The sequence below is a fragment of the Anser brachyrhynchus genome, assembly GCF_964034855.1.
Source record: "Anser brachyrhynchus genome assembly, chromosome: 6".
In the NCBI taxonomy this organism is placed as follows: domain Eukaryota; kingdom Metazoa; phylum Chordata; class Aves; order Anseriformes; family Anatidae; genus Anser; species Anser brachyrhynchus.
The window spans coordinates 43,979,357-43,991,948 of NC_137700.1; the positions used below are offsets into that span (position 1 = coordinate 43,979,357).

General features: G+C 43.7%; 1 long non-coding RNA gene across 1 annotated transcript in view; it reads left to right on the forward strand.

Annotated features, from left to right (window-relative positions):
* The first annotated feature begins 893 nt into the window (after positions 1-893).
* The window catches only part of LOC308197355, a 71,238-nt gene continuing 59,539 nt past the window's right edge, over positions 894-12,592 (forward strand). The window contains exon 1 of the long non-coding RNA XR_013952855.1: positions 894-1,122. This is a non-coding gene — a long non-coding RNA (uncharacterized lncRNA). The remainder of the gene's footprint in view (positions 1,123-12,592) is intronic.

Below are 12,592 nucleotides of genomic sequence, written 5' to 3' on the forward strand. Positions count from 1 at the left end.
ACTTTCAATCTTCTATTATTTTCCTACAGCGGAACAGGGAAAGATTTAAAAGGGGTGCTACATCTAATAAATGGAAAGGTGGCTCCTGAAGGCGAGCTTTGTGCTGAGCCATGCTGCGGGTGCTGAGGCAGGGCGATGCCAGCCCCACGTGCACGGAGCTGTGGGCAGCTCTGCGTGCAGCAATATTTACGGACCTGCAGGAGCCACTGCTTCTCTCTTAGTAACATGCAGTTGATCTTAAAAGGTCAGGATCATACATAACATTCTCCTAGTTACGAATGCATAATACATATCTTCAGTTTCCTGGGCTGAATTTATCAGTGTTGTCCCACTAGCGTGCCTGTGAGGTCAGGCTCTGGCATGGTGGGATGAAGGATTTCTGCTGTCTGCTGCAGGGGGGCTCTGCTGTGTCCGAAGGCAGGCGCTGGAAGACCTGGCAGGCTCTGCCGGCAGGCTGCACGAGGACGGGCCCTGCAGCGGGCTGGGTTGGCTCCTGCCCTTGCTGTGAGTCTGGCTCGGGCTGCTGGGCCGCGCTGGGCCTCCACATGGCCGGCCCTTGAACAGGGCGGCTGCAGAGCACCAGGCACTCAGCGCCATGAAATCTTGCGTGGGAAACTGATGAACCGTGTCAGAGTCCATGAACAACATAATAAGGAATCTGAGCTTGACTACGAGTCAATCACTTTATCTAATTAAATGGCACGGCCTCATCACCTTGCTGTTGTTAACAGAGAAGCCATCATGGCATCACTCCTCTGCTATTTACAGAGTGCAGCGAAGCCCGACGCTGCCCCACTCCCCTGTCATTTATGTGATGTGGTCATGGGACATCCAGGCCTCTACCGTGACCCTATTCAGGGTCCCTGTGGCACGGCTAATTACCAAAGGCACAATTCAGTGCTAAGGGGAGGGGGACTGCACAACCTGAACTATAAACAAAGTTAAAAAAGACCTGAATCCCAGAAGATTACTGACCAAGAGACGCTGGCATTGCACTCCCACGAATAGCAACCCCAAGCACGAACTTCCTGAGCTGCCCGCGCCCCCCGTCTCCCCCAGCCTCTCAGGGCTGGCTCCTGGAGGAAGAGCTTGTCCACAGACAAATGCTGATGAGGCAGAAGGGTGAGTAATTCACCTTAAGGGGGGATTTGGGAAGTGCATGCTTGGGGTTAGAGCTCCCCCAGGACCCTGCAGTAAGTCTGGGGTGAACCTTGCCATTCTCATATCTGGAACTAAGTCGCTGTTTGTATTGTAGCAAATTCCTGCAGATCGTTGTGTTAATTGACTAATACTCAGATACTGATTGTTACTGTGCTGTTAAAAATCTGACGTTGTTTACTATAAACTCTAAACTTGTCTAACCTTATTATTTACCATAAAATTATATAATAAATCCTTAATTACTGCTACATTCAAGTTGTTTAAAATCATTTCCCCGACACTGTTTAAGATGACACTGCTATAAACTAAACATTTGTCAACAGTTGTTACTGGGGAAACCTTTGTAAATGTGTGTGCTTACAGCTGCGCCTTATGGAAGCCCTCATACTTCGTCAAATAATGCAAGAAATGAAAAATCTGTAATTTATTTTTAGCAGGGAAAATGTGCTCCTATAACTGGATTACCTAGGTTTTCTTTTGCACTTTTTGCCTCTGTTTCCTCTCCCTGACTGCTACCGACGTCCATGTTGCTGGCTTACCTCAGCAAATCACTCTTGGCACTTGTTAGGACAGTTATGAGTTCACAACTCTTCTAAGGAGACGTCCAGATTACTGTATGGCTAATTTCCACAGGCGGCACACATTACGTGAATGAGCTGAATCTTAACAACAGTTAACAGTTTGAACAACTTAGAACGAGATAAAAGAATGAAATGCTCTGTTTTACACACCGCACCAAGGCTTTTAATTGCCAGCACTCGTGGAGCAGCGCTGGAGGTGCGCTCAGCCTTGCTGATTGCTCCCACAGATTTTGGGGAGGAAGAGTACGGCCGCAGCAGCTCACACCCAGGGCGCACACACAGTGGCTCACACCTCGGTCACACTTACATAAATTTTGTTCAGTTAAATTTAATGTAGATTCAATTAATACAGTATAGGAATTAATACAGCAATTAAATGAACTTAGAGTTTCATTTCTATCTGTTGTTGTGAAGAATGTCAGGTATCCCCAGCTCCCACCTGCAGTGTAACTCCAGCATTTTCTGCTCAGAAGACCCATCATCAATATTAGCTGGACAGTTGCTATTCTTTGTCATGGTAGAGGTCAAAACGACGTGGGAGTCTCTTCTGCTGGTAAGCTGAGTTTCAGTGAAGTGGAAAAATAATAACACATCAGCATGAATGATATTTAGTATCCTTAACCCTGAGGTTCCGGTGTGTAAAATGTCATTTGTCTTAAATACATTTTTTCAGAAAATTGGGTTTTCTTGCCTTGGCTTTTAAAATGCATTACATCTTCAGTGTTCCCAAATAGCAGTTCTGTACCTGTGAGCCAGTGGCTGTGGCATTGCAGGTCTCACCCCCATGCCGTGTTGCTGTTCCTCTCACAGAGTTAAAAGGTCCCTCCACGGAGATATCATTCCTCCACCCTCCAGAGAAATGGACCCTCCTCCTGCTTTTTTATTCCAACAGTTAGGACGCTTGCATGGGCCAGTTGTGGAAATAGCAATTTCTGTCTATAGCTTTGTTTCAGACATGAAACTCTGCAGCGTAATGGGCTGTGTGCTGTAATGATGTGCTGAGAGTAGCAGAATAGAAGAGGTTTGTTTGCTTGTTTGTTTGTTTTTCCTGAATGCATAAAAGGCTGAGAATAATGAAGTGTAGAAGGATGAACTGTTTGAGGGGAATATTGTGAGCTCTTGACTCAGGCAGCTGGGCTATTTTATAACAAATCGGGTATTTCCTATAGCGACGTTTTCTTTGATTTAAGAAGTTTGTTATGCCCTCATAATTTTAACCCCTGTGATTAGAGTTAATGCTAATCTTAAATAATGTCTATCCCAGAGGATCTGTGATAAATTGGTCTACCGGCACAAAGTAATCCTAAGCCTTCTAATGACATCCAGTTGATAATAACTATTTTATTTATTGTTCACATTACTCACCTAAGAGTACACTGAATCTGTGGGAGAAGGCAAACAGTCTGCACAGAGCTAACTGTGAGGGGCTTGAAATAGTGGGCCGCAGAACCGACTTTAGAGCAGGATGGCTTCTCGTGCAGTCTGAGGAAAACACAAAGTTTATTTATTTATTTATTTCTTTGCTGGGAACTGATGGAAGACATTCAGATTATTATTTTTTTCATAAGTAATATCTATTTATGTGAAAACAACAAGCTGCCACTTCCATCCCCCTATCCCATTACCCTTGGGTACCTGGCACTCAGAGATGTCACCACAGGCTTGCACAGAGCAGGCAGCTTTTAAACAAGTTGGTGTGGTTGTTTTGCCAGTGACACGTCTAAGGTGAAACTTGTTTTATTTATTTATTTATTTATTTATTGTTCAGACATGTATTCAGATCTTTGCCTGATCGGAGGAACCAATTATATGGATATTGGTTTTGTCCCTGTATTTCTTTCTTGGGCATGGGGCTAAAAAGGCTGCTGGCAGCCACTGGGCACAGTCAATCCCTTGTTGAGGTCCTGGCCAGCCAGGAACCAACTAGACCTAACTCAAATGTTTTGGCAAATATTATAAATAATATATATATATATATGTATGTATGCAGCTCTCCTGGTAGTAAAGGAAGCACACCTCCATACACCCATAAGACATCGTGAAACTTTGCAGTGATTTTCACTGCTGTTAGAAACGTGCCATAAAGCTCAAGTGAAGGGCAAGGAACAAACAACGAAATTATTCTGATGGACTGAGGATATTTGAATTCAGCATACAAACTTCTAAATCTCATAGGAATTTGTAAGGTGTCAGTATAGGTTGCTTCTGTTATTAATTTTTTTGGCAAACAGATTTGGTTTTCGTTCTGTGTTACCCTAGGTGGCAAGGGTGCCTGTGCAGTTTGGTGTGTGGGGGCCTTTGAGAACTGGGAGGAAGGGGAAGGAGGAGAAGGTGGGGGGGAAAAGGGGAATATTAGCAGTGGGGAAAGCTTGTGTTTGCAGCGTGCTCCGGAGCTAATTGTGGAGCCACTCAAGCATGCTGCTTGGGCTGCACGCAAATAGGAGTGGAAAGGTTCGCAGGATGCCTCCATTTCAGCTGCATAAACAAATGTAAATGTGCGCGGAGCAGAGCTCTGCCTAAATTCCTCGTGTGTCTGATATGTTGGCAGCCCAAGCAACTGGCCCTTGAGCTAAGGCCTCCTGCAGGAGTGGAGCTCTGGGAGAGACGTTCCCTGCAGCTGTGTCCCTGGGGGCCGCAGAGCACTTCCCGAGCCCTCGGAGCAGGACGAGGTGATTCCAGCTCTCCTAATTCAGCCTAGAGTGGCCCTATGTGAAGTGCATTATTTTCTGGTGAGATCTGAACTCGGTGAGGCAATGTTTCCTCTTGATGTTGGTAGAGAAGCCCCATATGCCCGGTCACCTGCTGGGAGGGCAGAGGGACGGAGAGGACCCGCAGCGCCGGGTGGGAGCGAAGTGCTCCGCGCGGCTCTGCAGCCTGCACCTTTGTTCCCTCTCCAGCATCTCTTACAGTGATGATACCAGCACGGCACACTAGTACCAGAGCTGCATGAATGCTTCTAGGGTCAGAAAAAAATATCTCCACATGCTTGTCACATAGCACTTGGTATTTTTTAACTGCTTTAAAATATTTTGTTTATGTAGTAATGTGTTTTTTTTTTTTTAAATAAATATCTATAAAACCCTGTATCTCTTTGATATGAAACTAATTTCTCTTATGAGTCTCATTCAGAAAATTGCAGCCTTCTCAGCAGACATTAGGGAAGTCCTTGCCTACACCCAGATGAACGCTGCTTGTATCCCTTCTGCCTCCCGGCCGTGTGCAGAGGAATCATTTTTTGGTTGCTTTCGAGGGTTACAAAGCGCAGGCACAGCCCAACTGTCTTTAGCATCAAACAGCACATTAGGTCTCGTGAATTTTGAGCACATCTTAACTTCCTATTAGCATCTCAGAATCGCAATGCAATGCAATCAAACGGCCAGTCTTAGCTCCAGGCACGCTGGGGACTGACGGCGAGGTTGCTGCGGGCTGGGCTGCCAGGGGATCGCGCTGACCACGTCCCCGCAGGACAGGCAGAGCCTTGGTGTGATGCCACTGAGCTTCCCGGGTAATTGTTTTAGGAATTATTCATACTGCACATGTGGCAAAATTCATAGAGGTTTCCTTGGGAAAGTGCAGACCTTCAGGGACTCAACTAATTCATCGTATTCACAGAGCTCATATTTTTTTCAGAAATATCCAATTTTCTAACTATTTTTTAAAAAATGAAGTAGTCTTTCCTTGTCTGAGTGAGAAATGCGTTTCTCGTCCAGAGAACATGTTTTCTTTTACATTTTGGCAATTGCACTGTAAAGCAGAACAACAACAACATGCCTTGGCTGACAGGGCTTGAGACTGCTGCCTGTATTAGCTCTCTGTGCCTCGAACTTGAGTCTGCTTCATCCAGAGTGAATTCATCCCTTGGGAACGAAGGTGGGTCTATGCTTCCAGAGCAGTGCTGAAGTGTTGTTAATGCAGTATGTTTCCTGTGCTCTGTCCTTGTTGTCTCTGTGAACTTTCCAGGTAGGGACAGACCTCAAGGAAGCTGTGGGTGTTTGCACGAGCTGACAGACTTTGCCCCCAGATCTGTGCAACGCAGGTGCATGAGCTTTTTGGTACTCGGTGGTGCTTCTCATAGCAGATCCTGCGGTTTGGAAATTGTCGTGGAGATTTAAGCTACAATATGAGTCTTGGAGAATCTGGTAAGGCAAGTAAGTCTGGCAGATGCCACCAGAACCAAGCATCGGTGACATACTGAAAGCAGCCCAGGTAATTTGGGTCATATCTGCTGGAAATCCTGCTTCATAGTCTAAAGTTGCTCTTTCTGAGGGTGCATTTTTCAGTCACAGCAACTTGGAGCAGGATGGGGTAGGATGTGGGACCAAACTCACAAGCTGATGTAAACCTCACTCAAAACACAAAATGATTTTCAAGTGGGATCAGTCCCTCCACAGTTTTGCTGTTCTCCTTTTTATATTTTTCTATCTCCTCCTTTTGTCCCGGAGAAGACACAAGTGAGTTAGTATGGAAAAAATCCTCATGGTCTTGATCGGCAGGAAAATTGAATCTGATGAGATTGTCCCACATAATGCTTAAAAAAATCTATTTTCTATCCATGATGATAGGGACATGAATGTAATTGACTTCAGCGTTGGTTGACTGATGAGTAAATATACTGTCCAACGGCTTCACATGGTTCAGCCAGGAAAAAGCTGGTACGTCTGTGAGCACATTCAAACATGCCCAGCCTGGGATCCCACCAAAACTTCTTTTGGAAAGTTAAATAAGAGATGAGGTCTAGAGTTTTGTTATGACCGGTAGTTGAGCTGACTTATTTGGTCACCACTGAATGAATGTGTTTTTGTTGTTTGTTTGTTTATTTGTTTTGTGGTTGTTTGTTTGTTTGTTTGTTTTCTTTACCCATGACCAGTATCAGCAGCGTTCCGTTCAGCTGCTTTTTCGCTACAGGTTGCCTTCTGCCTCAGTGTAGGGTAGCAGGGCTGCTGCTGCTCTTGGGCTTTTGTTATTATTTTAGAATATACTATGAAAAGTGGAGAGAAATCCTCACTAACAGCCTTTAATTTTTTTTTTGTTTGTTTGTTTTGGTCATTTCCATATTAATGGAGACAATCTTAGCAATAAGAACTAACAGAGCCACCACGAAGAGCTAGGGGTGGATGTTCTGCAGGTGGAAAAGGACATCTGGAGATTCCATGCTTCCTGACCCAAATTCAGATGTGAATAAGCAAGCTGCTATAAATTACTTGTAAATAGGTTTCACTTTCTTTTTCTGCTCAGTTAGTTTCCTCCTGAGATGATTGCACCTAATTTACAGATGGGTAAATCTGTGCCGGTAGAATGAAAACGGTTTAACTAACTGCAACTTAATATAGATCTCTTTGATTTAGTTCACATCTCTGACACTTTGGGATGCAAATTGCGTCTCCTTCACAAACAGATAGGATGAGTGTGGCTGGACATGAATGTTACTAAATAGATGTAATTTGAAGCAGGTGCTTCACATTTTGTGTGAAGGTTCTTGCACCACAGATGAAAAATATAATTTGATTCGCTTCCATGAGACATGGGTACACGGCATCATTGTGGGAAGGAGCCCAGCCAAAGGTCCAGGGATGGAAAGGCCATCTGCAAATAAAATCTACCATGCAAAGTAATAGAAAACAGTGTGAAAGGGGTACAACAGATCTGAAACATCCTGCTCCAAGACCCTTGATTGGTCACCTTTGCCAGTATTATTTTAATATGAAAGTATTTTCCTCAGGGAAATGGAGGTGATGGTCTGGGTTTTGAAACAGGAACATAGACTGTGATATGTCAAAAAAACGCACCATGTTTCTTAAGAAGAATGGTCCAGGGCTCTGTGAACAAGCCCACCAGATAAAGTCAGCCAAGAGCCGAAGCAGTGAGTACTTGATAGGCAATTTTTGTAAGTAGAGATTTTCTGAAAACTGCAGAGCAAAGAGAAAAACATATTTTTAAAACTTCAGTTGCTGCCTCTCAAGCTGATGCACCCTGTCAGGTTGGATCTCTCATGTCACGTTACAATCTGACTTCAGATGTCACAACCCAGCACATCAGCCACAAATCTGCCAAGCCTGGTCTTCACGTGAGAGTGATTTGAAGAACAAGCTTATGAGGAGAGCTTTTATTTTTGGATCCACTTCCCACAGAATATTTCAGACCAGACACTTCCAATACAAACCAGCGTGAAAGGGAGCGGACAGAGCTGAAACATCAAGGTCTAAGACCTTTGATTTGTCACTTTCACAGGCATTATTTTAATTTGAATGTATTTTCCTCAATAAAATGTAGGTGATGTAGAAAGATGTAGCTTTCGTAGATGAAAATAAGCATGACATGTATATACTTGCATCATATTTCAAGTTCAGAAATAATGTTTGATATCTTTTAGGTTTTGTTTGTCCCCTGCTGTCATTTCCCGCTGTGCCAACTATCGGGTACTTAACCACCATGGTAGCCTCTACATGAGACGGCGTTAATGCCTGTGGGACACGTGGGCTTGAAAAGACCTGCAGGTATGAGCATCTTTTTCATCTTTTTTTTTCCTTTTCTTTTTTTTTGAATTAAAGCTTTTGACATTTCCTTTTCGGGCCATATCTTCAGTGTGAGCAGAGTAAACCACCACTTTCAGTCCAGGGAATCTGCTTATGTTGCCTGAGGACCTGTCCCAGGGCTCCTCTCGAAGCTGAGTTGTCTGCTGTTTCTGTAAATAATGCACTTGGGCAAGCTTATGCTAGAGAAAAATGCTGATTTGGCAAGTACAGTGCTGAAAGTATTTTTATGCTGCTATACACAACCACGTGATGCGTTGGCCTTGTCTCCACAGAAATGTCTTCTGATTGCTCTGGAAAGTCTGCACTGTAATTTGGGCTCAGTGATTATCTGAGCTCTGCTTTCTAGTGATAAAGCACATCTCTCCCCTTATGTTGTATTAATCTTATGATGTGCATTATCATCACTTTAAATAAATTAAAAAAGAAAGAAGTTGTATTTGAATGACAGAGCAGGTTTGTGCTGCCACTTGGATTTTAGTTCTTACAGACGCTAAAATAAATATTCTATGCTAAATATGTATGCATATACTAGATAAATACCCAGCTAGTTAACGTTTTGGTTAAAAGTTAATCACACTGAAAGTTATTCAATAGTTAGTGGTTACCTTGCTATTCCGTGGACATGAAAGCACAAATGAGAGACAAAAATTCTACATTTATGTGATCCAACAGAGATCTATCTTGCAATGAAATCCCATGCTGGTTAACTTCTTTTTCTCCTTCCCAATGTCCCCTCACTGTGAGACCTGTATGGGCGCCAGAAGGGGGTAGGGTAAGGGCATGGAGCCACTGCAGAGGGCTGTGGCCAAGGCTGCACACCTGGTGCAATCTGGTACATCACATCTGATCAAATGAAAAAGGCTAATTTCAGCCCCAGGAATGACGAGCACGTAAAAAGTTAGTACCGTGTTTATGCAGGATGCTTTTCAGAGCACTGCTGACTACAGGTCTCTGCTGTCCCACTCCTGTCATCAAGGATCAGATCCCTCCAGAGGTGAAAATGTCTTTAAAACACTCTTTATACTTTCTGCTTGTGACTGTCCCCACTGACAAGTCTGCAATGTGTTCCCATTATGTCGTAAGGCCAGAGATCAGAGCCTGTGTGGATAATAGAAAAATACATCTTCGTCCAGCACCAGCATCTGCCTTAACGGCAGAGAGAGTTGGCTGAAAGTAACATTTTTTTACAACCTACTTCCTGCTCAGTTAATTAACCTTTCAAACCAGAGGCTTATGTAGTTTGTTAGGCAGAAACAGTCTTTTAGGACTACAATTTAATTAACGTGACTAAAGGGAGGTGGCTGCGGGAGCAAGGTGTTTGCACAGGCACTGTCTGCCCGGCTCCGGGCATGTGGAGTTTGCCACGAGTAAATAATTGGGTTTGGCACCTGCTTGGTGCTGCACCTCACCTGCTGTGTCTCCAGATATGCTTCTGGGAATTACAGTCATCACGTTGTGTTTTGCAATAATTTTTAATGTATTATTGATAGTACCTTATAAAATTAAATTGCGCCATATTCATAGTAATGCAATTGAAAAGTTTCAGTCTATTAACGTTTTATTACTGGAGGGGACGGTAGCTTGTTGTTTGAGCTACATAATATATCCCAAAGGGCAAGAGAACTTGCTGAAAATATGGAAAATATAGCTTTCAACAAATGTATTAAATTGTTAATTGTTAGCTTGTTCATGGTAGTGGTTCCTTTGCACAGTAATATTATTTTCTTTAACATTTTGAGCAGGCAGTGGTGCCTCCTGTGGTTTTCACTGTGTGCTGCAGAGATACCACAATGCAGCAGGAGGACAACAGTTATTTAAGCCTCTTAATATTTCTCAATCATCAGCGCGGGGTGCTTTTTTTAGAGAAAGACCGATTCTTATACTGTAACTCTACATTAAAATATCCACAAGATAGGGAAGCTTAATCTTCTTGAGGCTTGCTGGGAGCCCATTCTAGCCAAATGCAGGAAATTGCACCTTTTACAGGCAGGACTTCTTAGCTAAGCTCCCCCTTGTTTTTAGAGATTTCTCAGGCATGAATTACTCACGCTGTTTCCCCTTAAATTTCTATTGAGATGCAGTGGTGGGGCGCGGGTGGATGCTGCTGTTCGAGGAACACGTTCTGATGGTTCCTTGCCCTGCTCTCCTTGCAGGAATGAAGTGATTCCCGACCCTCGGCTGCTCAGGACGACCCCAAACCTCCGACTGGACACCCCAGCAGGAAGCTGGATGTGGGCTGTTGTCCGAGTGAACTGCATCTGCCCGACGAGAGGTGTTTCTTCAATGAGGCCAGGAGTCCGTGTGACAGAAAACTTGGCCTCGGAGGGGAGGAAAGGCTGTTTAATAGAGAAGTAAGTCAAACTCGAGTCAAACTTTATTGCCAATGGGGTTGCTTGCTTAGGTAGCGGTGTTGCCATTGCTGGCAAACTCAACTATATACTAAAATCAAAACCCTTGTTTTGAGCTAAATGGGAATTGTGAAGTTAAAATTGTAAAAAAAAAATAATAAATAAAATAAAATTAAGTAAATACAGTTTACAGTTTAAATGGGAATTTTGTAATCCAAAGCTAGTGAAAAGCCATTGCAGAACATAAATTTCAGTAAAAGAATGGATTAATATTACAGTAATGTTGTTACACGCACAAAATGTAAATAAATGAATGTGTGTTTATACCGATATAAATAAGAAAGTCCCTGGGAAAGGGCAACGTCTGAACAAAGCGGAGCACATCAGAGAAGGCGATGGTACATTGTGGGTCAGCACAGCACACATCTTCCATCACCTGCTGTCTGTCACAGGGTTTTTGATTTCTGGATGAGTCAGAAGTTGAACTATGCAGCATAAAAACTAAACTGTGTGATGAAATAGACGGTGACCTGATATGTCAGATATCCGTATTATTTTTTTTGTACTGGAACAGGTGCATCTTTAAAACTGTCATACAATGGAGAAAGTTGTTTTTTCACAGGTGGAGCAGTTTTTAAGACCATATTTCAGACTTTAGTCTCTGTCAGTTTGCTTTTTGAAATACTTACTGCAAGAGGATGATCCCAGAGAACCCTGCTCCTCCTGAGCAGTGGCTGTTCCTCTCTCAGGACTGCAGTTAATCTGCTTAAATGAAAATGTAGGTGTGCAATGGATGCAGCGACTTTCACACCTTTAATAAGTTAAATAATTTCTTGGCAAACTGCTGGCAGGCCAAGCTTTGATTTGGAGAGTGATTTTTATTCACTCTGTTTTTCATCCTCCTTCCCAGGTAAACAAAGAAACAGTGAACCCCAGAGTAAAGATGCTGGAGGAAGCAGAAATACAGCACTCACTTGGACTTGGCCTAAAGTTAAGCTTCAAAAGGCCTAGAGAAAAGTATAGATTAAAAAGGAATCTCACTAGATTTTTGTATTCAAAGGAGATAGTACTCCCCTTCTGGTGCCTGAAATCCAGTTTGCAATGCTGAATGAGAGACTGAAAGTATTCAGGTGGAATCGTCTGCCAGTGTGTGCAGGGGCGCTTTTAATCCTGGCCTCTAACCTGAGGGAAGGCAGGCTTCCTTTGATGAAGCTTCTTCATTCAAGTAAAGATCGCATAATTATGATTTATAACATTTCCCAAGTAAGAAAAAAAAAATTTGCTTGCTTTCTTTTTTTCCCAGAGCTGCTACTGTGCCCATGAGTGCTCAGTGGAGATTTCCCCTGCAGAAGAGGACTTTCAGGCTAGGGACGCCTCTTCTGCACACCCGTGGCCCCACACCCCCCAGCAGTGGGTCCTGGACCATTTTCTTATGCCTGGCTGGGGCAGGGTTTTGGTTTTGGTGTTTCTGCAGTGCTAAGCACAGCCTGGCCCTGGGGTTCCCTGGAGCAACCGTAATGCAAACAATAACAAGGTACTTGGGCTGAGCGGAGTGCGATACACACCTGCCTCGCTGAGCTTCCGGAGCTAACGTATTCCCCAAAGGATCCCCGGGTAGCAAATGAATTAGAGCAGCCTTGAAGCTGTTGTAGTTCCTGCTCAGCTGGCACAGAGCAGCCCATCAGACCTGGGACCAGTGAGCATCCCCCAGTGCTCTCCACCAAGGAGAGCCCAGCCGTCAACAAACATTCAGCAGAGGCTCTCTGGTTTTCAGCTCTCTATGAGTGTGAAAAAGAAGACACAAGACTCTTGATTATTATTATTTCTTTCCTTATGTAGCTGCCTCGGTTTGTTGTTGTTGTTTTCTTTTTTTATCCTGCTGCAATTGTACTGTTTCAATGGAAGCCAACACGTAAACTTTCTAGTGGTGCAAGAGTGTAGAAAGCCAAGAACCCGCTTGGACTTCTGT